General features: G+C 39.3%; 1 long non-coding RNA gene across 1 annotated transcript; it reads right to left on the minus strand.

The window, feature by feature from the left end:
* Positions 1–5,154: 5,154 nt before the first annotated feature.
* On the minus strand, positions 5,155–24,756 carry LOC120432943. Its single transcript, XR_005608219.1, has 3 exons — positions 24,695–24,756; positions 5,804–5,946; positions 5,155–5,405 (listed from the first exon to the last, which is right to left on the minus strand). It is a non-coding gene; the product is annotated as an uncharacterized LOC120432943 (long non-coding RNA).

The raw sequence follows: 24,756 nt of genomic DNA on the forward strand, positions 1-24,756 counted from the left end.
AAACTCCTCAGAGTTTCTGAATGGAACCAGAACAAGTTGTGGTGACGCTATAGTATTTGTACTCTATCAGTTTTTCGTATTAGACTACATGTATACAGAGTTAGAGCATCTAAATGAACTGTGAAGAAAGCAGTAGAACTGGAACAGCCATAAATCCAACACTGGAAGGGAAAGTGTGTAACACAGTCTACATGTTATTATATGTCATATAATATGGAATATATAATATGTCACTCAACATATTATTTTAGGGTCTTTACCTTAAAATATAAAGTGCCTTAAATTGATTGTTATTGTAAACTGAACTCCAAAATCTTTTCCAACTTTTAATTTCTTCTGTAGCTCAATCTTTAATGTTTATGACCTAAAATTCTGCTATGGATAGAACATAACTACATCTGTCTTCACTGCCCAACATTATATCCTCTTCATTGAAACAGAATCCCTGTGACGCACGAGACAACAGCTCAGTGGTTCCATTACGCAGTTTTGAAATACAACCAATGTGTCCCTGTGGGTCCTTATGGCCCAACAGAGAAAAAAAAAAAAACTGTTATCAGAGGACATATTCATGTCCTATTGCCCTTCAAAGTTGTGCTGCCTTGTGTATAGTATGCAGGCGCTATCATAAACAGAGTTACAACCATTGTCTTAAAAATGACCCTGCTAAAGGATTATGGAGGTTTGCCATTTCATAGAGACTACTGGTCTATCTCAAAAAATAGAATATCATGGAAAAGTGAAGGTTTATTTTAATTAAACTTCCATTTATTGTTTTGTTAATACACATATCTCAAATATTTTCCAAGATCAAGCAACAAAGTTTTATACAGAAATGTTTACCTTGTGTGTTGATTTATGCATTGATTTATTGATGCTCCTTTACAACAAATTACTGCATCAGTGTGGTGTGTTATGGAGGTGTTACTGCTAAGGTGTTGCTGAAGTTGCTTTGATAGTGGCCTTCATCTTCCTCTTGACAGTTCAGGCCAGGTTAGTTGGGTGGTGAGTCAAACACAGTAATAACGTTTGGCATAGTTTTGGCATGGCAGGTAGATGCTAAATAAGGAAATCTGCATCTCTGTAAAGTTTGTCAGCAGATGGAAGCACGAGTTAATCTAAAATCTACTTGTAGATGACTTTGTTGACTTTGGACGTGATAAAACATAGCAAACTGACACCGGAGGACATTGCAACGCAATTCACCGCAGAATGCAGAAACTTCACGCTGGACTTCAAACACCTTGGATTCTGTGACTTTCCTCTCCTCTTCTAGACTGTATGGCCTTGATTTCCAAATGATGAAATGCAAACTTTATCTTTATGTGGAAAGAGACACTTCTTGCGGCTTTGGTTGAGGAGTGGCTTAATATCAGGAATGCAAGAGTAGCCTTGATGTACTCAAACCAGCTTAGTGCATTCTTTGTGAAGCTCTCCCAAGTTTTTGAAATAACTTTTCTAGACAATGTGTACCTTTTGCTACCACACGTTCCCTTCCACTAAACTTTCCATTAATATACTTTAGTACAGCACTCTACCAACAGCCAGCCTTTTCAGCAATCATTTTTGTGGCTTACCCTTCTTGTGGAGGCTGTTGATAACTATCATCTGGACAGCTGTCAGGTCAGCAGTCTTCCCATGATTGAGGGTGTGTGTAATGAACTGGACTCAGAGATACAGTTTTCGCTAGTAAATCACGCTGAATCCTACACACTTGGCCTTTAACCTTAGTATGGAATATATCAGACAAAACATAATGGATTAATTTGCACACAGTTAACAACAGGACACAACAGATTTTCTAATAACACCAGACTAGCTTCAATGCACCCTGGTATGAACTGCCCAAGTCTCTGGAGCTACTACAAATATCACCCACCAGTCCTTTAAAAAAACATTTCCTCTTTTGGTGTTATGGTGATTGTGGCGAAGAGTGCTTTCTAGCATGTTGGTTTCAAAATGTCAAATACGTGTTAAACCATGTTGACGTCGTTTTCATGAGAACAAAAAATACCTTGAAGAATGGTAAAAGGTTGTAGAGACCAGTATTGTTCAATAGCATATTAACTTTTTTTTTTACCCAATACAAATTGTACATAATGGGGACTTCTAGACAAATCAATGAGAAGTGACAGTGATAAAAAGAAAACTCTTTTAGTTACCGGTGTTATGATCTCGAGGATAGACACACACGCTCCCTTCCTCTCACTCATTGTATTGTTATGTTTGAGACGTGTTGAACCGCATGTCTTAGCAGGTGTGTGCTGACTGTATTATGCAGGCTTATGAAGGGCAGATCCAGGCCATCCCCTGCTTTGGATGGCAATTTGCATTTTTATTGCCATTGTCACATCCTCAGTTAATACACCATTGACTCCCGGTGCCACCCCTGGACCTAACGGCATCACCTCGCTATCCCACCTGAAATGAGAGCGCCTGCAGGGCCCTGGATCTTCATCGACCGGAGCTCAGGTACCAGTCGACCTGGCATTCTGAGACGGAAATGGAGTGTCTTCTCATGTTAATGTGGACTTTCCATTAGGAAAGATGATTGATTTGTGTTGTGCCGTTGCTGTGAATAGGCAATAGACTGGCACAATAAAAGAGTGAGATGGAGCTTTGTGTGCAGGTGAGGCCATATGTGAACTAGACTGTGACTGAATCTGGGTGCTAAAGATGGAGGGAGAGGGGGCTGGGGGCAGAGACGAGCAGAGAGATGAGAGATGGAATAGAAAAAGTTGAATGCAGGAGGGTGAAGGTTAGGAGGTGAAAAGGAGCAAAGGAGCAGTTGAAGGTTTAGAAGTGTGAAGGGATGGGGAGATGAGGGTGCGAGGAAGCTCTCATTCGCATTCATTTGAGCCGACTAGATGAAAGAAAAGAATTAGAGGTCTTAAAGACATTTTTCTTACAGACTATTCTTCTTAGGTTTCTTTTTGTGAGGCAGTTGAATGAATAACAACTTGAAAAGCAATCCATTTCAAATGTATAAATCTGTAATACAGTGCTAATGTATTCACTGTCAGCTTTACATGCACTGAGAGTTCATCTGGATTGAAACTTGCTTTGGTCACTGTCCAGTTAACCAAGCAAATGTTTTCGCTTTCTTTTACTGTGAGTTGAGTGGGATTCAGCAACTTTCCCAGGACATCTGCTCCCAACGCCCACGTTCACGTCTTCATCCAATAGAAGTGCTTAGTTCACCCCAAAGACCAGAGGGTGCTCTGCAATGATTGGTTGCCTGGGCCAGGGCCCAGAAAGGGAAGGCTGAGCCCTGAGAATTTTCCGAAACATTTTCTTTGCTGTCTTGGCTTCGCCAACATCTGTTTCCAATCAATGTTAGTAAAAAAGGCCGCTTTTCTTTCTCCCTGCTGTCTGGGGTGCACACACATGGACATATATACACAGACACATACACATACGCACTCTCCTCAGTCATCTGCATTCCTACTTGTTAACATAGAGGAAATTTTATGTTTTTGGCAACATTAAAGATACTTCTTAGTCAAGTTTATTTAATTATACCAGTATAGACAGACAACAGACAATTTTATGTTGACATTTGATACACAGCCATGATACATCATTATTCTGTTCATGAAACAGATCTCAGTGAATTGAGTGAGAGAAACATTGTATAAATTGGTAACATTTTCAAAATGTACACACTCGAACACATGTTGAACATCCTTGTAACTGCTGTCCTCAGCACAGCGTCCCACCTTTTTCATGATAAATTAGTACTAAAGTTCAGCTTCCTAGCACAAATTTTATGTGTTTTCTTACTGCTTCTTACTTTCTATCTTTGAGTCACAGCTCTGCCCTCCTGTGTGGTCATTGCTGTTGCTTCTATTGTATCACTTTTGACTGCAAGTCAACAAACTTCAGAAAACCCTGCTTATTATAGCAGGTACTTTCCACAGATATTCAGAAATAACCATAGTGATTCACTGTAGCCAAAGAGAAACACACAGTGTAAGCAACAGTTCCTTCAGTTCTTAGCAATACCTCCCCATTAGTAAGGCTGCCTATGTTATTTCTGCCAGCAAACTACTTAATAGGCTTTGGCCCCCTTGGCTAAACAACCATGGGAGAAATAACTTGGAAGTTATAAGGCTGGTCAAGTGAAATTTAGGAGTTCTTGCAGAAAGTTTTTTGGAGCAGCTAGACCAAACTGTAAAGGCCAGCCCAGCTACAAATCTAAGCATTTTAAACAGGTAAAAAAATGCTTACTTATGTTTCCTTTAATGAAATACCAGAACACAGTACTGAGATTGAAAGATGATTCAAACATGCTTGAATGTCATTATATTTACTTGTTGGTATTATAAATTACATTGTAAACACATTGTTAGTATAACAACTGTGTCATTTAGTGTAGATAAAGATATAACTAGCAGCTGCCTGATTTTGAGCTTCCTCCCAATGACCCTTGACCCTGAAGGCTATTGACTTTGTGATCCTGCTCCTGCTGGGCACAGCTTGATTTACAGCGCAGTAGTTACTCGGTCTTTGAATGTAATCCTGGGTCAGACTGAGCTAATAAATCTGAAGTGTGCTACTTTTGTTGGTATTTTTTTAATCCTGTCCTTAAAGCTTAGATTTTTTTATCATAATTCGGTAGGTTCATAGCATCTTTATATCACTGTTACAGCATTTAAATATCCTGCCGGCAATACATAACACTGGGTTTATACTTCAGAACATGTTACAATGAGTTACATGTCTGTGTTAAAATGAAACTACGGGTGGTTAAGCGTGGAGGTTTGAAAGTTTACACGAGACTTAATGAACGTATGTACAATTCTGCAATGCAATGCATCTGGAGGGAAGAAAATGCCAATCAAAAGTAGTAAGCATTGTGGAAAAGGAGAATTCATATCTCTGCTGACTTCTTGCTCTACAGAAGTGTATAATCATACCAATTACCAATGATTTTTTTTTTAACAGAGCCTTTATATTGCTGTCAATCTCTCCTTAGTTTGAATTACAAAAAAGTCACTTGCAATTACCTTTGCCCATGCCAGGCATTTCACAGATGAATGCCGAAAGAAAGAGAGGCTGATGATGGCGGAAGAATGGATTAAAAAAGAAAAAATGGCTAAGGGTAAGCTGAGGAAGCGTGAAAGGAAAGGTGTACACTTTGAATTCAATTTAAACCAGTTCCCACAGAAACCTCCCTTTTCATTTCAAAAAACAAAGCAGGTTGATCAAGTGAAGATGTGTAATTTTCATGCTTTATTTGGGCTTTGCACACGTGATTTGCACAAATATAATCTTTTCCATCTCGGAGGTCCCTTTACCGAGGGCAAGGCAGAATCTGAACCAAAAATTGAACCATTTCTTGAAGGTTGCCAAGCAATACATATTCACCATGCTCCAATGTAGCATTTCTTGTGCTTTATTTCCTGTTGAAAAGGTTTGATAACATCAGTGTTTAGTGGATTTTTACAAATGTATTTACTTCCTAATTGATGGTTTTCATGAGGGTCTCTTATCCATTCAGTTCAGGACTGTTCTTTTTTGAATCGTAGCTTTCACTTATAGGCTAAAATTCTGGATATTTGTTCAGGTGGAAATGTCTAAAAGAAGCTGAGACCTTAAAGAGGATAAAGGGGATTGACAGCTGATTAGAAGCAATTATTGGTTTAGCACTCAGCTGTTCATTTGATGGCAACGCTGTAAATATTCGGTGAAAGCATTTCTGTTTAAATGAGATATTTGAGGTTGTCTTTAAAAACATGGTCAGTGTAAATACACAAAAGTTATATGTAAAGAATAAAGAAGAAACCAAGTTTCACAGCACCTGCTGATCTGCAGTTTGTAGAGAGTCATGAGAACTGGCATATGACGTGTTTCATGAGATGTCTCAGGCTCTGTTTTGGCTTACCTTCTGGACAAGAGGTCTGAGAAACTGTCTCGTGTGGATGAGCCCAGCATATGATTTTTCTGAAAAGATAAATTAGATTGGCATTAGGCAAGAATGAAAATGAGGGAATAATAGCATTATGATCCAAGCGTATTATTTACTGAGCAGCCTGAAAAGCAAACAAAAAGTTAAAATAACTAGAGAACTGATCGATTTTAGCATACACTCTTATGCATCTACAAAAATTACTGAAGCATACTGTTTAACCTTTGGCACTTGAGAGTTTAGAGCTTTGTGTGAAAGGACAGAAACACCCATGAATTATGTGAAGGCATGTATAGACAACATGAGTCAAATATCTGTGCTCTGATAACACAGTTAAATATATATTTTTTAAGTCTGAAGTTATAACAGCACTAAGAGGAAGAGTGCAAGCACTGAAAAGCTACAAGCAACTATTACATAGGAAGAGGACTCCTAACCAGGTATGTATATGGATCATCACGGCATTACGTTGATACAGTCAGCTATAATTTGGTCAACAGAAAATATATTAACCTTCTAAGACCCGAACTCTTTCATGGCATACATTTTTAATTTCTCTTTGCTATTTGGGGTGATTGGGACCTGATGAATGTAAAAACAAAGAATTACCTTTTTTTTGTACCTGATTTTTGTTTCTGTGAAAAATGAGATCCACGTATGCGGACATTCGTTTTAAATTTCGATAGAACAGTGGCAGTATAATTTCAGTAATTATCAGGCCCTTGTAGAGCAAAATTTTGTATTTTGGTCTAGACAACCTAAAATGTGATGTCCAGGTCCTAGTAATGAATTTAAAAGAAAATGAAGTTAATGAGGAAATTAAAGATTCCACTAAATCCCTTCCTGATGTTATATAGCATCAATCTCAGCTATACTTTATGGCAGTTAGCAATTTTAGCATGCTAGCATGCTAAACTAAGATTGTGAATATGGTAAAAACAACAACAAAAAAAAAAAACCCCACCCTCTTTGTTTGCATTACTACTGTAACCATGTTCTACAAAGCATGCCCAAAAACACCACTGTGCCAAGTAGTCTCGGAGAGCCATTACTGTAGATGTTTGGTCTGCAGTGCTTTATGTAATTATAATAATAGAGACATTTAGCAACTTGGATCTTCGCTGAACCGAAAAAAGCAACTTTCCCGGGCCGATAATGTCTAAGCTAAATTATTTCTATCTTGCCAAAGCAGACTGTCTGATCATGTTCCAGTAAAACAATTATAAAATCTCTATAACTCAGTTGGAGTAAATGCATCATGTCGATTATCCTCTATAGAAGATGTTTTAGGAGAGCTTTGAACAGATTTATTTTGGGGTAGACAGAGTCCCATGATTCGCCTCTCGACGTCCAAGCTATTTTTAGTCGTGTCTCCAAAAGTCAGCAAATACCTGCAAAATCCTCCATCCATTCTCTTCCACTTGTCTTTATCAGGGTCATGGTGACAGTTTAAAATATGTGTGAAAGTTTAAAATGAAACTTAATTCCAACATTAAAGTCTAAACAAATATAAGGAATACAATGAGTAACTTCCTTGTTTCTTTCAGGTGTACAGTAAGTGACATCTGTTGTAAATATATGTGACTATTTCTCCCTTAACTGTAACCACAGAACATTAGTCGTTTTTTAATGAGCTACAAATACCCTTGAAACCCACAGTCAGCAGCATCTTGCCTATATATACATGGACATGCTAAAAAACTCTCTGTGGTTGCTATGTAATCATGTGTTTACTGCAAGTCTGCAAAAATAGTCTTTTTTTTAACAATAATACTGGTGGTGTGCTCACATCCTCCCCTTTCTCACAGTGTGTGAGAGTCATATGACAATGTGCCAAAAAGCTCTTGTTCAGATAACCACAAACCAATCCCCACGCCCCAACTCGCAATCACACACAGATACAGGGGGCAATCCTTGCTTACGCTGCTTCCCCCAAGGGTATGACATTGCATGTATCTCGAAAAATCCAAGAAACCTGAGTAAATAAACTGTTTTCCCAAGAATCCTTCTCTTTGACAGCATAAGCATGACTCTCCTTGTGACTCAGAACTAATGTAAAGCAGACACTTGGCGATCTGGTGCCAACTGGTCACTCTTTCACTGAGACAATGAAACTCAAAGATAGCATTAAGCTGTGGAGAGTGTGGAGGGGGAGTTTTTCACATGGCGTGGAGGGGAAAGTCACGCCTCAGGTCACAGAGTTTCCCATACAAAGATTTGCTTCCTCACATATGGACTGTGAATCAGTGCAAAACTCTCAGCTGAGAGAGGAGGTGTGTATGTGAACATATAGCAATCATGACATCTGATTCCTAATTTCTGCACAAATAATAATAATAATAATAAAAGCCCTTTCAACTTCTTGATTTGATCTGCTCTCATAAACACATTGTGACACAGAAGGTGCAATCTGTGGAAAAAATATTCCCATTCCCATGGCAAGAACTTCTCCTGAAAACATGCAACAGCCTTAAAATTATAATGCTTTCGAAGCCTAGATGAAGGTCAATGATCTCTTTTTCTCTTTCCTCATGTTTTGACGTTCTTATCCTCTCTGCTGATGCAAAGTCGTTTTATCCAAGCATGTGTGAGCATGTGCGTGTGTTTGGCTTGTTATTGCATTTGACACTGCACAGACGCTCCTGCTCTTTGTCAGTATTACAAGGGAACAAGCCCGAGATTACTCACCGAGCCACCACGCAGTCCCTCACGCTTGCCATGGAGGTTGTGTAACTTTCAAATGTTAGCCATGCAGCTGGAGAAGAGTCATTACACTTGAAGCGGTTGTTAACAGTAATGATTATAGCAGTGGCTTGTTACAAAAGCGGTAAGAAGGCAAGAAACAATATGGGTTTCAAAAGCTGCAGGTCCGGCCCGGGAAAACAACTCTGAAGCCAAACAGATGCAGAGTGTATGGAGATCTTTTTAAGTAGTAACACAAAGTCACAAGTCACTGATGCAGTGCAGCCTTACTCATTCCCACTGCAACTTGTGTGGCAGTTTGTGTTTGGTCTGAGCCACGGTGAAACAACATGGTAAAGAAAACAATCATGAAGTGAGTCTTCTGTAATGAGCACAGCCTGGCCTGCTTGATGCTGCAGCTGAGAGGGCTCCAGTGATAGGTTTTAAGTCCGGGATGTCTGCCTGAGCACGCTCAGTGGGACACCCTCCCCGGCTTTTCCCACATCACTGGGGGCCGGGGAAGGGGAGGTGGGGGGTGGTGCGGTTGTGCTGAGGCGAGAGGTGGGCTCCTTGCTCTGCAGCAATCTTTTCGGGCTGTGGCTGGGAAAGGCTACGGCCCACTGTTCTCACCATCTCCCCCTGTAGCAACTAACCCAGGAGAGAGTGAGCAAGAGGGGGGGGTCGGCGGGAGCGGAGTTAGAGATGACAAGTGACACTGCTCATGATTTTGGAGTAAATGTTTATTGAGAACTTGGAGGGATATTTGCTCAATTGGATTAACGTCAATGTTTCTCTGTCGCAGATGTTTTTGTGTACATCTATTTCCAAGCCGAAGTGAATGACTCACCAGACAACTGTATAATATTATCAACTCAGCGTGCCTACGCAACATGTGAGCCTCCTGCTTACATTTTAGCATGTATTCAGTGTCCAGAGAGAAGTGTTGCTTGATTCACTGCACAGCATTTCATTTTGTTTGACTTGAGCCTATTTGGCATGAGAGCATTGCGTTCATTGTTTTGTTTTGCAAGGTATAAATCAGTTTATGTGCTCGTACTTCCCTGTGGTCTAGTGGGCTCCCTCCCTTTATCAGCCAATATAGGCTGGTCCATAATCCTGGCTGAATTAGTGCTTGCATTTATTGATCAGTTTTATTCTATTCAATTCAGTTTTATTTATGTAGTGCCAAATCCCAACAACAGACACCTCAAGGCACTTTATGTTGTAATGAAAACATGTATATCGTAATAAAAATATATAATAACAGAAAACCCTAACAACCAGATGACCCCTATGAGCAAGCACTTGGCGAAAGTGGGAAAGAAAAACTCAGTTTGAACAGGCTCAGAGAGAGGCAGCCATCTGCTGCGACTGGTTGGAGGTGAGGGGAGGGAGACAGGACAACAGTTAGATTTGCACTCATCTATAACTGTTACATGCTGAAATATGAGCATTAAATCACTCCCAAATTACTCTTATTCTATTTATTTTTATTTCTTAATTTAATAATAAATAAGCAAACACTGATCCCTGTTGTGAACAGTGGGAAGCTACAAAATACATATTTTTCCCAGATTAAGGCTACATCCACACTAGCCTGGATAGATTTGAAAACAGCGTTTCACATAGTTGTGCGCCCACATTGAAACGGCCGAAAACGCTTGCGTGTCAGTACTGTGCATGAGTGAAACGCAAGACGATTCGACCCGCCTCATTTCTGTCTGCCGTTTATTTACTTTCCGGCTCTTTGAAACGTTGCGGCAGAATGTTGAGGAAAAGCAGTTTTTTAAATGGACTAACAATGAGGTGGAGTTGTTGCTGCCAGTAACACAAAAGTACAAAGTTGCAAAAGTGAGTGAGAGTTGAAGAATTTGAAGAAAAGCTATCTGGAGCATGGACAAACTGATATTAGTCTTTTAAGGGCTGTCAAAATTCAGAGTAAACAAAACAACTGCTGTATAATTCCCTCTGCTATCTTAGTTTAATTGGACACATGACTGCATCATACGACTAACATGTATCATCGTTTTAGAAAGTCTGCGTTTTTGCTGTCCACACTAGACGCGAAAGTACCGTTTCCAAATGTATGTTTTCAAGAGCGTTTTCAAAACACTGCGTTTTCCATCAGCCAAAACGCCGTCTCAGTGTGGACGGGAGGTTTTCAAACGAAAACACATTAGTGTGGACGTAGCCTAAAAAAAAAACTAAAAATAAAACCCCGTCCAAAAGTTTTAACCCACTTCTCATGTCTTTATAGTTTGTTAGGAAAATGGGAAATAGGTGGAGCAATTTATTGAAGTACAAAGTGCAAAAAAACAGAGTTTGCATAATCCTATTGCTAAAGACCAGTCTAAAGAAACTATTATTGGCTCAAGACTTTTGCACGTCACTGTACTTTTGTCTTATTTGTCATATAGTATGACATAAGTCAGATAGCGTGTTAACTATGAGGCAAACAAGCGAGACAGAAAAAACAAAACAAAAACAAAACATACCTTCTGTTGAACAAGCTATAATTTAAAGTTCACCTTTCACTTTTTCATAAACTTGTCAGCTGTATGTCAGCAGAGTGCAGTGAATGGAAACAGTGGTTTTAGGCAACTGCGGCAGTCAGTTTGTGAGTGGGCATGAGCATTAAGTTCAGCTTGATTTGGAAAAATATCTATTGAGGATCATGACAAAATGTAAATTTTACTGCTCGTGACTTTTAAAATCCTGAGTGAATCTTCATGATTTAGAATGAAATTCAGTATGCTGCATAAAATGTTCGAGAAAACTGACACACAGGAGTACCGTCTTGCTCACCCTTGAAGTATTGAAGTAGAAATCGATGTGTTTACCTAAAGCCGCTACGGCACTTTCAGTTTCTGCAAACTTGGTTATACCTCCCATTTTGCGAATGAGAACGAGTGGGCGGCAGTGGCAGCACAGATAAGGGCTGGTAAGCTGGAGGAGGAGGTGGGGTTAGAAGGGTGGAGGGGGCTGTGTTTTGGGGTCACTGACCAAGCAACCATTAGCAACTTGCTATACAAGTTGTAAACACAATGTATAAGCAGTGGAGAGGTCACACATGCATATCAGCATGAACATGTACCTCTATTTATAGACACACACAAACACACGCAAAGTCGAAAAACGCGCACGCAGGAATGACCTAGAGGATATATTCTGCTGATTTCACAAACTCTACTTTTTATTTCGTTAGAACTGCTCTCTCTCTCCCTCTCTCTCTCTGTGTTCGACACACGCACACACTTTCTCACTAAAAGAAGCATATACAGGAAGTCATATGACTTTTTTTTTCTGCACCCGCAAAGATGAACGCCTCTAAACCAGCTCAAGCTAAAATATGAGCATTGTGACGGCCCTGCACCACAAAGCTCCCCAAACAACCGTTTCTAAGAAAAAAGAAAAAAAACATTTTAATTAAAATTCTGGGGGAAAAAACTGAAGCAGTGTAGTCAATGTAGTGTGACATAATAAGAAGAAGTGTTGATATAGTTCCTCGAACTTTCAGATGTCATTAAAAAAAACAAAAAATAAAACTTGTGTTGACAGAGACTCATTACCTCTGTCTACCTCCAGAACCTCAAAGCCAACACATTCTGATCAGGACAGAGCTCCCAGAAATGAAATTTATAGTATAACCTCTACCAAACAGCTTCTGGTAAGATAGTGAAGCCAAGCATCCAAAATGTCAACAGAATTTAGAATTATTTATCACTCTGACAAGACCTCACTAAATAAAGTAATGTGGTAACATTGTTGCTTAATGCTGGAAACTGGGCGATCTTGCCAATATAAGTGAAGTGGCCATAAAATTCATATATAAACTTGCATGCAGGTATGTTACTTTAACTAGCGAGTGAGGGAAAAACAGACAGATCAGCATTGTTCGAAAGGAAACTCCCACACCGCTCGGGGTTTTCTCACATTGCTGCATTTTTCATACCTTGTTAAACATATTTAGAACAACGTTTACATGAAGAAATCCGCACAATGTGCATTCGTCACAGTGCAGAAGTTAATGTTTACAAAAGAGTGATGAATAATAATCGCAGTGTTGATAGCGGTTGTAAAAATGGGGCTATCAGGTTGGAAAGAGTGTAAACGCTTGTGCAGCTGGGACTCGGGGCTGTGCGAGCAATGGCAATTGCTAAAATATAAAGTTTATTTTTCATCATGAGTAGATGTCATCGGCAGGCTTTGTCAGAAATGAATGTCAGTGTTAGTGCTGATAAAGAACTGTGCTATTGGAAATACAGCACATGAAAGACAAATGTGTTGTATTAACGCTCCTGCTATTCTGAGTATATCTTGAAAGATATCTATCAGCTTTTTACAAATTATATTTGACTAGGATCTTTTTAAAGCTCTTTGGCCATGTACCAAATGACTTATTACTCTTAAACCGTATGCAGGAAATTCTTGGGCAAATTCTAGCCATACAACTGCTGCAGAAATAAGAATGAATACCAGGGGTGTACATCTAGAGGCAGTTTATAAATGACTGTATTACAGTGAAGCCAGGAAGGTATTAATGCACAGCATCTGTGCAAGTCAAGGGGTAAATCTATGTATTTCTGACCCAAGTTGTGTTTTTTTATTTACCTATGAATGAGCAAAGAGCTGATTTATCAATTCATCTCTTGTATTCCACGCTCTTTCATTCCCCTCCTCTCCTCTGGAGAATTAATCACTCGTCTGACACATCCACCAAAGCAGACAGGGAGGTAGACAGAGTGAGGGAGATAGTAAGAATGATGATGATGATGATGTGTGTGTGTGTGTGTGTGTGTGTGTGAGTCAAATTGAAAACATATCCTTTCAACATGCTCTACCTGAGCATTTCTTCTGTAGAAAGAGGCGTGGGGGTAGTGGTAGTGGTGTCACACCGGTGGTTCAAAGGCCCAGCTCAATTCAGTGATGAAAAAATCAAGAAACCTAAACCTAAACTCCTCAGAAACCTAAACAACTTCAACAGCTGCCAAGACACAGAAGTATCGCAAAACTTGATTCCCAGCACCTGCAACCCTTCAGACAGGTCTCATTAAAATGAAAAGAAGCGCATGGGTCAACACCAAGGACATACTCCTCCCCCTTTTAAGAAGAAGGACTTGTGAACCTATGGCCCTCGCCTTGTTTCTATATATATCTGTGTCCAGGTGGGACTGGATGTAGATGTGGCACCTGATCACCTTTTTCTTTCTCTTTCTTTTTCTCTGTGTGTATGAGTGTGGGGTGTGTGTGTGTGTGTATTCGCTTTGAGCCACAGTTTCCGTGCTCAAGCCTAACCCTTTCAGTGCCTGCTTATCCCTGATTCCCTGGAAACTCGATGAGGCTGAGCTGGAAATTCAATCAAACAGTGAAAAAACAGCATCATGCGCGCATCTGAAGCGTGTGAGCCCTGTAATGATTTGGAAATCATATAACCAAACAACAACTGTAATTTCTTGATCCTTTGTTTTTCTGCAATGTGCACAAGATGTTAGCTGCTACCATTACTTGTTTGGAGCGGGAGCTCCCCAATCTGTCTTGCAGATCACCTGCTCTTTATGACTGACAACAGAGGTAACTGCGCCATTAAAATAGCTTAGGGGTGTAGGTGTATATTTTTGTATGAAAACAGAATATGATATAATCCTATACCAAAAAAAAAAAGAAAAAGAATCTGCTCAGTGGTGATGTTGCAGCTTGACCACATTATAGGCCCATTCATTTTAAGTGCTAGGGCAACAGGGGGTCATGTCTTATGAACCACTGGCAGGGTAGAATACCCCAGGCCCAGTGGGTTAACCTAACAGGAAACCTGGAGGATACACCCTATTAGGCCTCTACTTCCTGCTACTTTCAGGCATGTACAATTTATGAGCCGAGAGGTACAGTGCACCACTGCAGATCTGATGGATTTCCTCTTTCGTTCTCCAAAAGAACTGAGCCAGAGCATTCTATAAAAGAAAAATGATAAAAAAAACAGTCCAAAAAAAAAGAGCCAGATAAGGTGAATAAAAGAACCATCTGCTGGGCACTCTGCAAAGCTTTGTGCCAAACGGTCTGGAAAGAATCACACATCTTGGCAGTACACTCTATAAATAAACTCTGATCCTTATAATTCAAATGAAATGTAGGAGGATATTAAATAGATCCTCTTGCCTCAAAGCCTCTTGCATATTAGTGCCAGTGGTTTTAATACAGCAAGAATCAAGAATAGGTGCTTTTTAGAAATGACTCAAAACTAATAACAGATTTGCAAAGATGGCTTTAGATCAGCTGCAGTGTTATATTGTGTCTCAGATCTATTTCGCAACAAACTGATACATATTCATACTTCTCCATTTATTGAAGAGAGTTTCTTTTCTGTGAAAATGCTTTCAAATGAATAAGCAGGAAAAATGACATAACTTCAGCATCATAGTGATGCAGGAATAGAAAACCACAAACACAGCAGAGCAGTGACAGACATAGGACCCAGTGGATTTCTACAGTAGGTGTTTTTGTGCGCTAGAATGATTACCTACCAATGTTGTATGGCTGCAAAAGGGCAATGAACACCCCCCATTCCTCGCCCCAAGTGTTCCTCTTAACGCACATGCCTCTGTTAAAGTTCACATCTTAAAGTTTTTGCAGTTTGCTTTGGGGTTTAAAAAAATCTGCATAAACTACCGTGTGTACGGTCCTGGGGTTTTTTTGTGTGTGTGTGGGTGACATACATTTGCCAAACCATCAAACAGTGTCTGCTGTAATCTGTCTGAAGCTTTCAGACACTTCACTTTCATGACGAAACATGTGCGTCTTCTCCCCCACCTTGTCGTATAGCACCTCGAATAACAGAGTCGTTGTGCTGTGGTAGATTTTCTTTTTTTGTAAATCACAGAAATCGAGCGCATGCTGTTCCGAAGGCAGATGAAGTACTACTGCTATTAGTGCTACTGCTGCTAAAAATAACAATTATATTAATAATGAAAAATTAGGAAAAATACTTCATCAAAAAAACAATGGAAAAATCTAACTTCTAGGGATGGAAATAGAGAACCAGTTCTTGTAAAGAAGTGGTTGGTTGCCAGTCGTTCAGTTCCTTGCAATGTTAGTCAATTCCAGTTATCAGTTCCACTAATGTCAGGATGCATTTGCATGATGACGTGGTCCGTATTTTGGTTCAGAACATATCCAACATGGAGCTGAGGCAGAAGTGCTCTAAAGCATAGTCGTATTTCACAAGCAAAGGCAACGTGACGAATGACAACATGGACAAACATTTCTCCACACAGCATGTAAGTAATTTGCACGAATGTAATGTCTTTGATACACTACCTAGCGATGTTGGTGACTCTCAAAGTGGAACTTAGAACACAACATCCTCTGTCTTTAGCCTTTAACTGAAAGAATAGGAGAAGGCCGGTTATCTTCGGCAGTCCCTGTGAATAAAGCTCAGTGACTGTAAGAAGAACATGGTTCTAACAGTGATCTCAGTTTTAGCTTTTACAGTTTGAGCTTGGCATGAAGACACAATAACAAAAATCCACTGATGGGGGCAGAAAGGTCTGCAGGTGATCTACTAACAAAGGACTCATTTATATACACAATGACATTACAAACTTTTGGACACGTTGCTATAATCACCCCCTACACACTGAAGTGGTGCTCAGCTGTAACGGAAAACAACCGAAACCGAGTAGAGTCGAGTCAACTATTCTTATTTTTTCATGCCAGTTTTAATTTAATTGTTCTAATCAAATGCAAAATGTTTGTAGATACTTTACATTAAACATGTAATGCAAAACAAATCAATGTATACATTTTTTTCTCTAACCCGATGAGAATCGATAAGTGATAACGATAATGAAATCAGAGTTGCAAAATTCTTATCAGTTCCCATCCATACTAACTTTATTACAGCCTGCTACTTCTGTATTGGTATCAGCATCAGTAGACAAGCAGAAACAGGATCAGTAGACAAGAATAAACAGAAAAAAGAGACATGAGGAAGGACAGCAGGATGAGGTTACGTTGAGTTTGAAGGGGATTTAAGAGGGAGGATGGCTGGTTGGACAGTTGTGTAAAGAAGTATATCAGGAATAGGAGGATGAGACAGGAGATAGGCAAGCAGTCTCCACAGCTGTCAGAGATGATAGACCAACTCGGCATCTCGTAAGAGTCTGTCTCTGACTTTTATCAAGGTGCAGTAAAACACTGATCCCTGCATGGCTTAGATACAAACACGGTAGATTGCTTTTTCTTTCCCTTCTGCAAATGAAGTGGTACAATATAGCTAGGCCCCACTCCACGGGGATGCCTTTAAACATTAACCATAAGTAGTGAGTAGAGAGTGCAGGTAAAACAACAAAATTACTAAAAACTTAATGATAACTTTACCATTGTCCAGCAAACACAGCTGTTCGAAAAAGTATGTATGTGGGTGAAACATTCAGTGATTTTGTCAAATGAGCTGTAGTCATGATGAAAAGAAAGTGCAGCCACTGTCAGTTCCACCAGCTCACCCTGTTCAACCTGAGATGAATATGAAACACACGACATATTACACTGTGTCATTAGTACTTTAAAAAGAAAGGCTGCGCCAAAATATAGCAGTGTGTCAAAAAAAAAAAATCCCCATGACTCAGTAGCTTATAGGACCACTATTAGCAGCACTAACTTGATGTAATTGGTTCGTCTATGAATATCAGTTGCTAACGTTGTTGCGAAGGAATTTTGGCCTACTCTTCTTTACATCGTTGCTTCAGTTGATTTAAGTTTGTAGGCGTTTTTTTTTGCACAGGTCTCATAAGGTCCGACGATAGCATTCAGTCAGGTTGAGGTCTAGACTTTGACTGGGCCATTCAAACACCTAGATTCTTTTCATTTTCAGCTATTCTGCTGTAAATGTGCTGCTGTGCTTGAGATTATTGTTCCGTTCTAAGACCCAATTATGACCAAGCGTTAGCTGACAGATGGCCTCACATTTGACTCTACAATACTTTAGTGCATAGAAGAAAACATGGTGAACTCAAACGCTTGACAATTAGTATGAGGCGTTTGTGCTGATGTGCTGTGTTTGGTTTTTGCCAACATGGCACATCTCCTCTGTGGTCTCGTCAAGGACATTGTTCCAGCAGGCTTGCGGCTTGTTCAGATGCAACATGCTGTGCTGCCATGATCCTTTTAGACACATGAGGCTTTGTCCTGGCAACACTTCCACTATCTTTAAGAATATTTTTTTTTCTCACTGTGGAATAATGGACTTTTTTACAAATTGCCTTATAATTCTTCTCAAGTTGAAAGGCAGCCTAGGCCTATTGATACATAACTCAGGGTGGATTCACATGATCCAGCCCTAACTGTACATTTGATCAATTAAAATTGTATTCAGTTTAATGTTATTTTTATAGCACTAAATCACAACAAGGTACTTGATATTATAAGCTAAAGACCCTACAATAAAACAGAAAACCCCAACAATCAGAAGACTCCCTATGGCCCGCTGACCCTATATTCGGTTTAACCTGGTCACTAGTTATTTTTATGAGCTTTTCTTTTTTGTTTAAATTCTTCTTCAGAAGGATTTATAGAAGAAGTCAGAAGTCAACATATAGTAAAGTGCAGAGGTTAAAGCTGGCCATGGTCACTGGTCACTGTATGTGTAATTAAAGATTTTATTATCCCATCTAGTTCAACAGATTCAAGTTCAACTGAAACTAAAATACAAATAATATCTATTTTGTTAATACTAATAACTTGATGTCATCACAGTATTGCAGTTTTTTACTGAATCTTCAATTTTGCTGTTTGTTTTCAAACGTGCTAATAATCTGTAAAGGGAACATGCATCAGGCGCTGGAGGCAGACAAACAAAACTTGTCAGCTCTATAAATGTTGTTGTAGCTTTGTACTTGCACGCATTTCAAAGTCAGTCCTACTTCACACTGTTGTATTAAGATATATTTGTTGTTTTTGTTTCATTTGTTGTTTCATTCAACTGAATCACCATTAACAAGGTTGTGTACGTGTATAAGCTCTGGAGTGGTTGTCAAATATCACATCAGATATTAAACTAATGATGAAGTCATTTTCCATATCGAAGTCTAAATTAGCATGACTCACATTGGCTGTCTTCCAAACTGTATCTTAAACAAACAAAGGACACCATTATTTAACGAAATAAGCAGTGATTGTTGTCACGTAGGCCTCAGTGACTTAGCTTCAGTTGTCTGAGTCAGTTAGCTGCACCTTGATACAATACAAATACATGTAGTCTGAATAAGATCATCAGCAAAGAACAGAAAATCCTCCCATTTGCCCTATATGAAGGCCAAAGCACTTGCCCTGTATCAAAAATAACTTGCCTCTCCCACTAACAGATGATGACATTTGGAGCATGATTTAGCCTTGTCGCCAAGTTAGTATCAGTGTGGGGCCTTAGGTAAACACATTTGATAGGACCCAAAGGTCTAGCACCAGCAATAGACTGAGAGGACAGGCAAGTGTGCAGGCCCTTGGCCCTACTAAGAATCAGCAGAAGCCAAGCAGGAAACATCTGGAAGACCCAGTGCAAACAGATGTCGGAATGAGATAAGAGCCCATGAGTTAGAGTTCAGCCTCCCATCTCTGTATGATGAGGCTTTGTAATATCCAGGTGGGCTGTAGCCGTGACTCCAACAGCTCAAAGGTCCAAATAATCAAACTGCAGGGTTTTTTTCTTTCTTTCTTTTTTCTCACACTAGCATCTGGTCGGGCTGTGAATGTTGTCAGTAACTTGTGTTCCATTGTTCTTATAGTCTCATTTTGATCCATTGTCAGCCAGACTCTCATGAGACTCCCTTTATACAATGTTTTTGCCTCCCCGGGTCACCATTTACATCATTTCCTGCCATAGTTTTAACATCGGCTGGGCAACAAAGTATGCATGAATAGTTAGCCATTGACTTGTAATGCCAACACTTGAGCTTCATTGTTGTGCTGCGGATTGTTTGATTTGAATTCTAGTGTCAACTGTATTGTTTATTTTCAATTGCTCATCTAAACACTTGAGGCCATAGTTTATGAAAAACATAAAAGTAAAAAAAAATTGGCAAGAAACTGGCAGAACCAAGCATGCGTGTGAATGTAAATTCAATTTGAAAGTGTATCATTGTGCTCCAGTTTTTAACCCTTTGCCTTTCCGCCGTCACAAAAACATATTCACATCCTCCTTATCACTGTTGATTACTTTGCGTGAGGAACATAAAACAGAGAGGGAAAAAATAACAGATAAATTATGAAGAAAACTATGTCATTCGCACAGATGAGTAGAAGTCACAAGGGAGGTTTGGTTCCTGTTAAACTATAAAAAGGACCCTCTTGGGACATAAGATCTGAAGTGGAACTCACAGATTGTTCTGCAATCAGAGGCGACTGCACACCACCAGCCTGGATCTTCATAAACTGATAAATAATGGGTCCTTGGTGACATGGAAAAGTTATATAAAAGTTAGTCAGGGAAAGGCTATGAATATATGATTTCAAGAAAGTACCAGGTAAAAAGTTACCAAGTATTTCTTTTAACAGTCAATCAAACATAAAGTTAGAGATAAAAAGCTACTTTGTCTCAAAAGTGAAAGTCTGATTTCATGTGCTCATTTCAACAGCAGTTACAAAAACACTGGAATTGCCCATAAATGTGAAGATATGAAAATTACCTAACGACCCTTTTGTTTCTTTGAGGACTGAGATATCGACTCATATACCTGATATTTATTGTCTTATAAAGTTCTCAGACTTGTTAATGTGTTCAAAAGAACTTGATATTAATCAGCATCAATAAACTCCCCCAAATACAAAATACTGTAGTGAAAAGCTATACAATCCTTTCTATTAAAGATCAGGTTAAACTTGGGATTTTAGTGTCTTATCTGTCTTACCTAGTTCAATTCAACTCAGTTTTATTTATATAGCACCAAATCACAACAACAGTTGCCTCAAGGCATTTTACATTGTAAGGTAAAGACCCTACAATAATACAAAACATGTTACCAAATGTCTACGTGTTCATTTCTAGCTTGTTCATTGCCAGGAGCTGGAGCTCAGTTGGTAAATTCATTAATCACTAATGACGGCTGGTGAAATCATCATGTTGAGATTCAAGGGCCCTTGAGTAAAACATCAAACCACAAATAGTAACCAATGTGCATTAAGTCTACAGTATATGATGATTTTTTTTTCTTTTGGACAGAAGCATCAATAAAATGTAATGTGCTATGGCATCAATCTGCACAAACGTCTGGCATTAGCATATCAGAAGCAGACACAAGATGCAATTTTCTCTACTTCACACTGTCTCAATCACACCCTTTTACCCACGATAATTAAGAGCCAAACTACCCCGTGATGACCACCGGCACACCACACAAACAGGAAGTAGAGAAGAGGTCAGTGAATGAAAGGAGGAAGCGCTGGCAAACAGCAACAATGCAAGAGGAGGAAACCCTTGCATTATAAAAAGGAACAGACCCCTGCAGTGTGCTGTTCAGGGTCATGACTAGACAATAGGGGAACAAGGCCGCTGGCTGACCAGCGTAGGTGTGTTGTGTATGTGTGGCTGAGATAGTAGAACGTCAAGGGTCAATGGAGACACGAGCAAGCAGTGGCAAAACAACAATGAAGCGCATGATAATTCAAACCCCAGTGCTGAAGTACAGAGTTCACAACTCCTCAATCTTTTTGCTCAAGTATGTAAAATATATGAGAAATGCAGTAAAACCCTTGACCTTTGGCCAAACATTGACCTTTGGCCAAACATTCACTTGGCTCCTTTAATTTTTTTCTTTCCAGTATGTCTGTGTATTTGCATGTATATATAAATACATATATGTTCAACTGTATGCTATGCGTGTGACAGAGGGAAAAAAAAGACACCCTGTTTTCACATAAAGCAGACTGTTCAGCTGTTAAGCGATGGACCTCCACCCAGTTTCAATGAAGCATCATCACAGCAGCAGCCAGACACTTCCCAGAGGAAATCCTTTGCCAGGCCAGACACAACAATATAATTATTATCACAATGTACCATCTGCCTCTGTTTTTTGACAGACTGAGTCAGTATGTGTGTACATATGCATATTTACTCTATGGCTATATGAGTCATGTGAGTTTTTATTTTCGTAATTGCTAAATAGAACCGTTTAAGGTTCAAACATTCTTGCTTCAGTCACTTATGTTTTCACGGTACTTTGCATGCAATACATGATTTTTGCAGAAATGTAATTAACTCTGAGGAGGCGGCGGGCTGAGGAGACAAATGCCACTGACAGAGGAGACAAATCATACCTGTGGGTGAAGAACAACTGTTATCTTGAGAGGCAAGTCCTCAGATAAAAAATGACAAGTGTAATTTTGACAAAAAAAGAGCACAGGGTCTTTAGGCCTGCAATGGATCACACATCAATTACTATATTTGGATAGATTTTGACGGGTTTAAATGTGGTACATAAGCAGATAATGGTTTGGGAGATAATGGAAATTTAACTGGTTTGAACACTGCCATACTGTCAAAAAGATAAATTGCCAGGTCATGAAAGGGGCTTAAACAAAAGCGGAATATTAGTTGACAAGCATGCATATATTTAAATTATTATTAGCTTACTTTCTTTACTGCAATCCATCATTTTTAGGTGAGAATACAATGTTTATCTGACATGTGAGATTCAAACTAATCACTGCTAATGACTCGCGCTAGATTGAAAAATACTGAGCTGGTGTGTGGCAGTGAGAAGGGAGGAGGCAAACATGAATTATCTGTAGCGTATAAAATACCGAATTACCATTTGTGCATTCAAACGAGTCTTTGAAAAGTCATGTGTTTAATTATATGTTGACACAAAAGGTGAACACCAGCTTCACAACGTGAAAAAGCGGTAATACAATACCTTGGCATGCCAAGACCTAGGCACAAACTAGTCCTTACACACCAAGGAGGAGGCTGAAGTCTCCAAGGACTTGGCTAAGCCAGGGGAGTATGTAACATGGAGGGCAATGTCCAAGGCCTTTCACCTTGGAGCTGTTAACAGTCAGGCCTGTGATCCCAAGGCCTGAGTTAAAGACCCCCTTGGGTTTAGGACCGTAACCAGAGAGTTGGAATAACAGAGGGGGCAAGCACCATGCAGTGATGCGGTGGGCTCAGTCCTACTCCCTGCTCGGGGCCTGGGGAGAGGTCGCAGGGTAAAACTTTTTTTCTTTTTTGCTGCTTCACTCCATCTCTCCTTTTCTCACTGTTTTTGTCTCACCGAAACTTAGACCAGTTTTGCATAAGGTTAGAAAGAGGTGGCTTTCTGGGGCTGGTGGTGGGTGGACACAGCTTCCTTAGTCTCAACACATTTATCACTGAAAGCCTTGAAGGTGTGGAAGGAAAAAACAGCAAGTGTGAAGTGCATTTTTGTGTCAATGTGCATGCATTGTAACTAATTTCTTTAATTGTTACAATTATTACACACAATATGCTCAGTCTCATGGTTTCTTCAGACGCAGGTGATTCAATTTTAGCTTTTGCTTAAATCCCAGCTGCACCATTTAACCTCAATATTTAATATGAAATAATCTCAAATAAAATAGCATAAAATGTTTTCACTTAATATATATATGTTTTTTCCGCAAAGGTATTTTCCTACAGATCAGATTTATTAAATAGGAAAATGTTTTGGATTTGTTTTGTGCAGCACATCTGCAATTCTCTGGGCTCTAACAGGAATGAGGTGAACCTGTTGATTTACTCAGTTTGAGAATTTCAGAACGTGAAGAATTATAATGCAATTTGGCCCTTTAACTTACTTTTTTTAGTTAGGAAGGATTTGTTTGTTGTTGAGTGCAATGTTAAAATAAGTTCTTTAAAAAGCAAAAAATTATTTAATATGAGCAGAGAGTACAAACATGTTGAGGGATTGGTTGTGTTAGTTCAGTGAGAGTTTTCTGTAAAGAAAACAATTTTCACTAGCAGTCAAAAACTAATGTGCACACTTATGTCTGCATTTTTATTTTGTTAAATACGAACAAAATTATAGCAGAAGTGCTGCCACGTGTCCGGCCAGAAAGAGAGTAACAATTTGTTTATTTGGTAGTTCAATGAAAGGCTTCAGAAAAAAAATTGTGTTCACATTTGCAGTTTTATTTGAAATTTTTAAAAAACCAAACAAACACTACATTTTCTTGTTTGGTGGTTTGTTTTTTTGTACTACTTGAACACTAAAGTATCCCTCCAAAGAGATGACAGCAGTGGCCCACAGCTCATTTAAGTTTGAGACCCCTGCATTGCACCATCAGTTCCAAAGCCAACAAACCGTGCACGTAATTTCCTTACAGAAAGCAGCCCCTTGCATAGCTAAAACTTATCACTTTGAAAGAAGAGTTTTCAATTGTGTCACGAAGACGTGTCCAAGATGTTATATTATATCGTCACTCATGAAACGTGCTTCTTCAGAACGAGTCACTTGGGTGAGTGATGACACGTTTCTCCCATTGAAAACGTTACATCCAGATGAACAGAATCAACCTTTTGGGGCATAAATAGGAACATGTAGACCACAACAAACTACCACACCTCATCTTTGCTAGTAGGCAATCTTTATTTACAAATTTGTTAGCTAAATTCCAAGTTGTTTAACATAATAAATAATCTAGTATTGTGTTAGCTGACAAAGGTTCTATGCATGGTAATATTTGTAGTAACATTAGACAAAACAACTAAGTTTAACTTGGCTGTGTTATTTGGAGCTTGCATTCAACTGTTAGTTTTGAAAAGAGCAGGCTGAATAATTTACCGGCGACTCAGCTCTCATGACAAATAAGCTGAGCCACCATAGCTTGCAATTCAGGTCAGCTAACTTATGCTCACATTAGCACAAAAAAGGTAAAAACATTCAGCCAGACAGGCGTTACCAGAGAAAACTGGCTGGCATGATTCACTCTTGTTTATTGACCTATTACCCCATTAATGTTTTAGTACTACAGAACTATAAAGTGCTACCAAAAACCCCAGTTATATTTAACATGCATTATGTCACGATTAGTGGACATCAGGGACAGCTAAGTCAAAGGAAATATTACTGTTTCAGAATAAAAATGAACCATCAGACTTACTTTAAAAACGGGTCCGTTTCGCGTATATGTTGCTTCATTTTTATGTCAACATAAGGTGTGTT

Source organism: Oreochromis aureus, linkage group 14 (genome assembly GCF_013358895.1).
Source record: "Oreochromis aureus strain Israel breed Guangdong linkage group 14, ZZ_aureus, whole genome shotgun sequence".
Classification (NCBI taxonomy): Eukaryota; Metazoa; Chordata; class Actinopteri; order Cichliformes; family Cichlidae; genus Oreochromis; species Oreochromis aureus.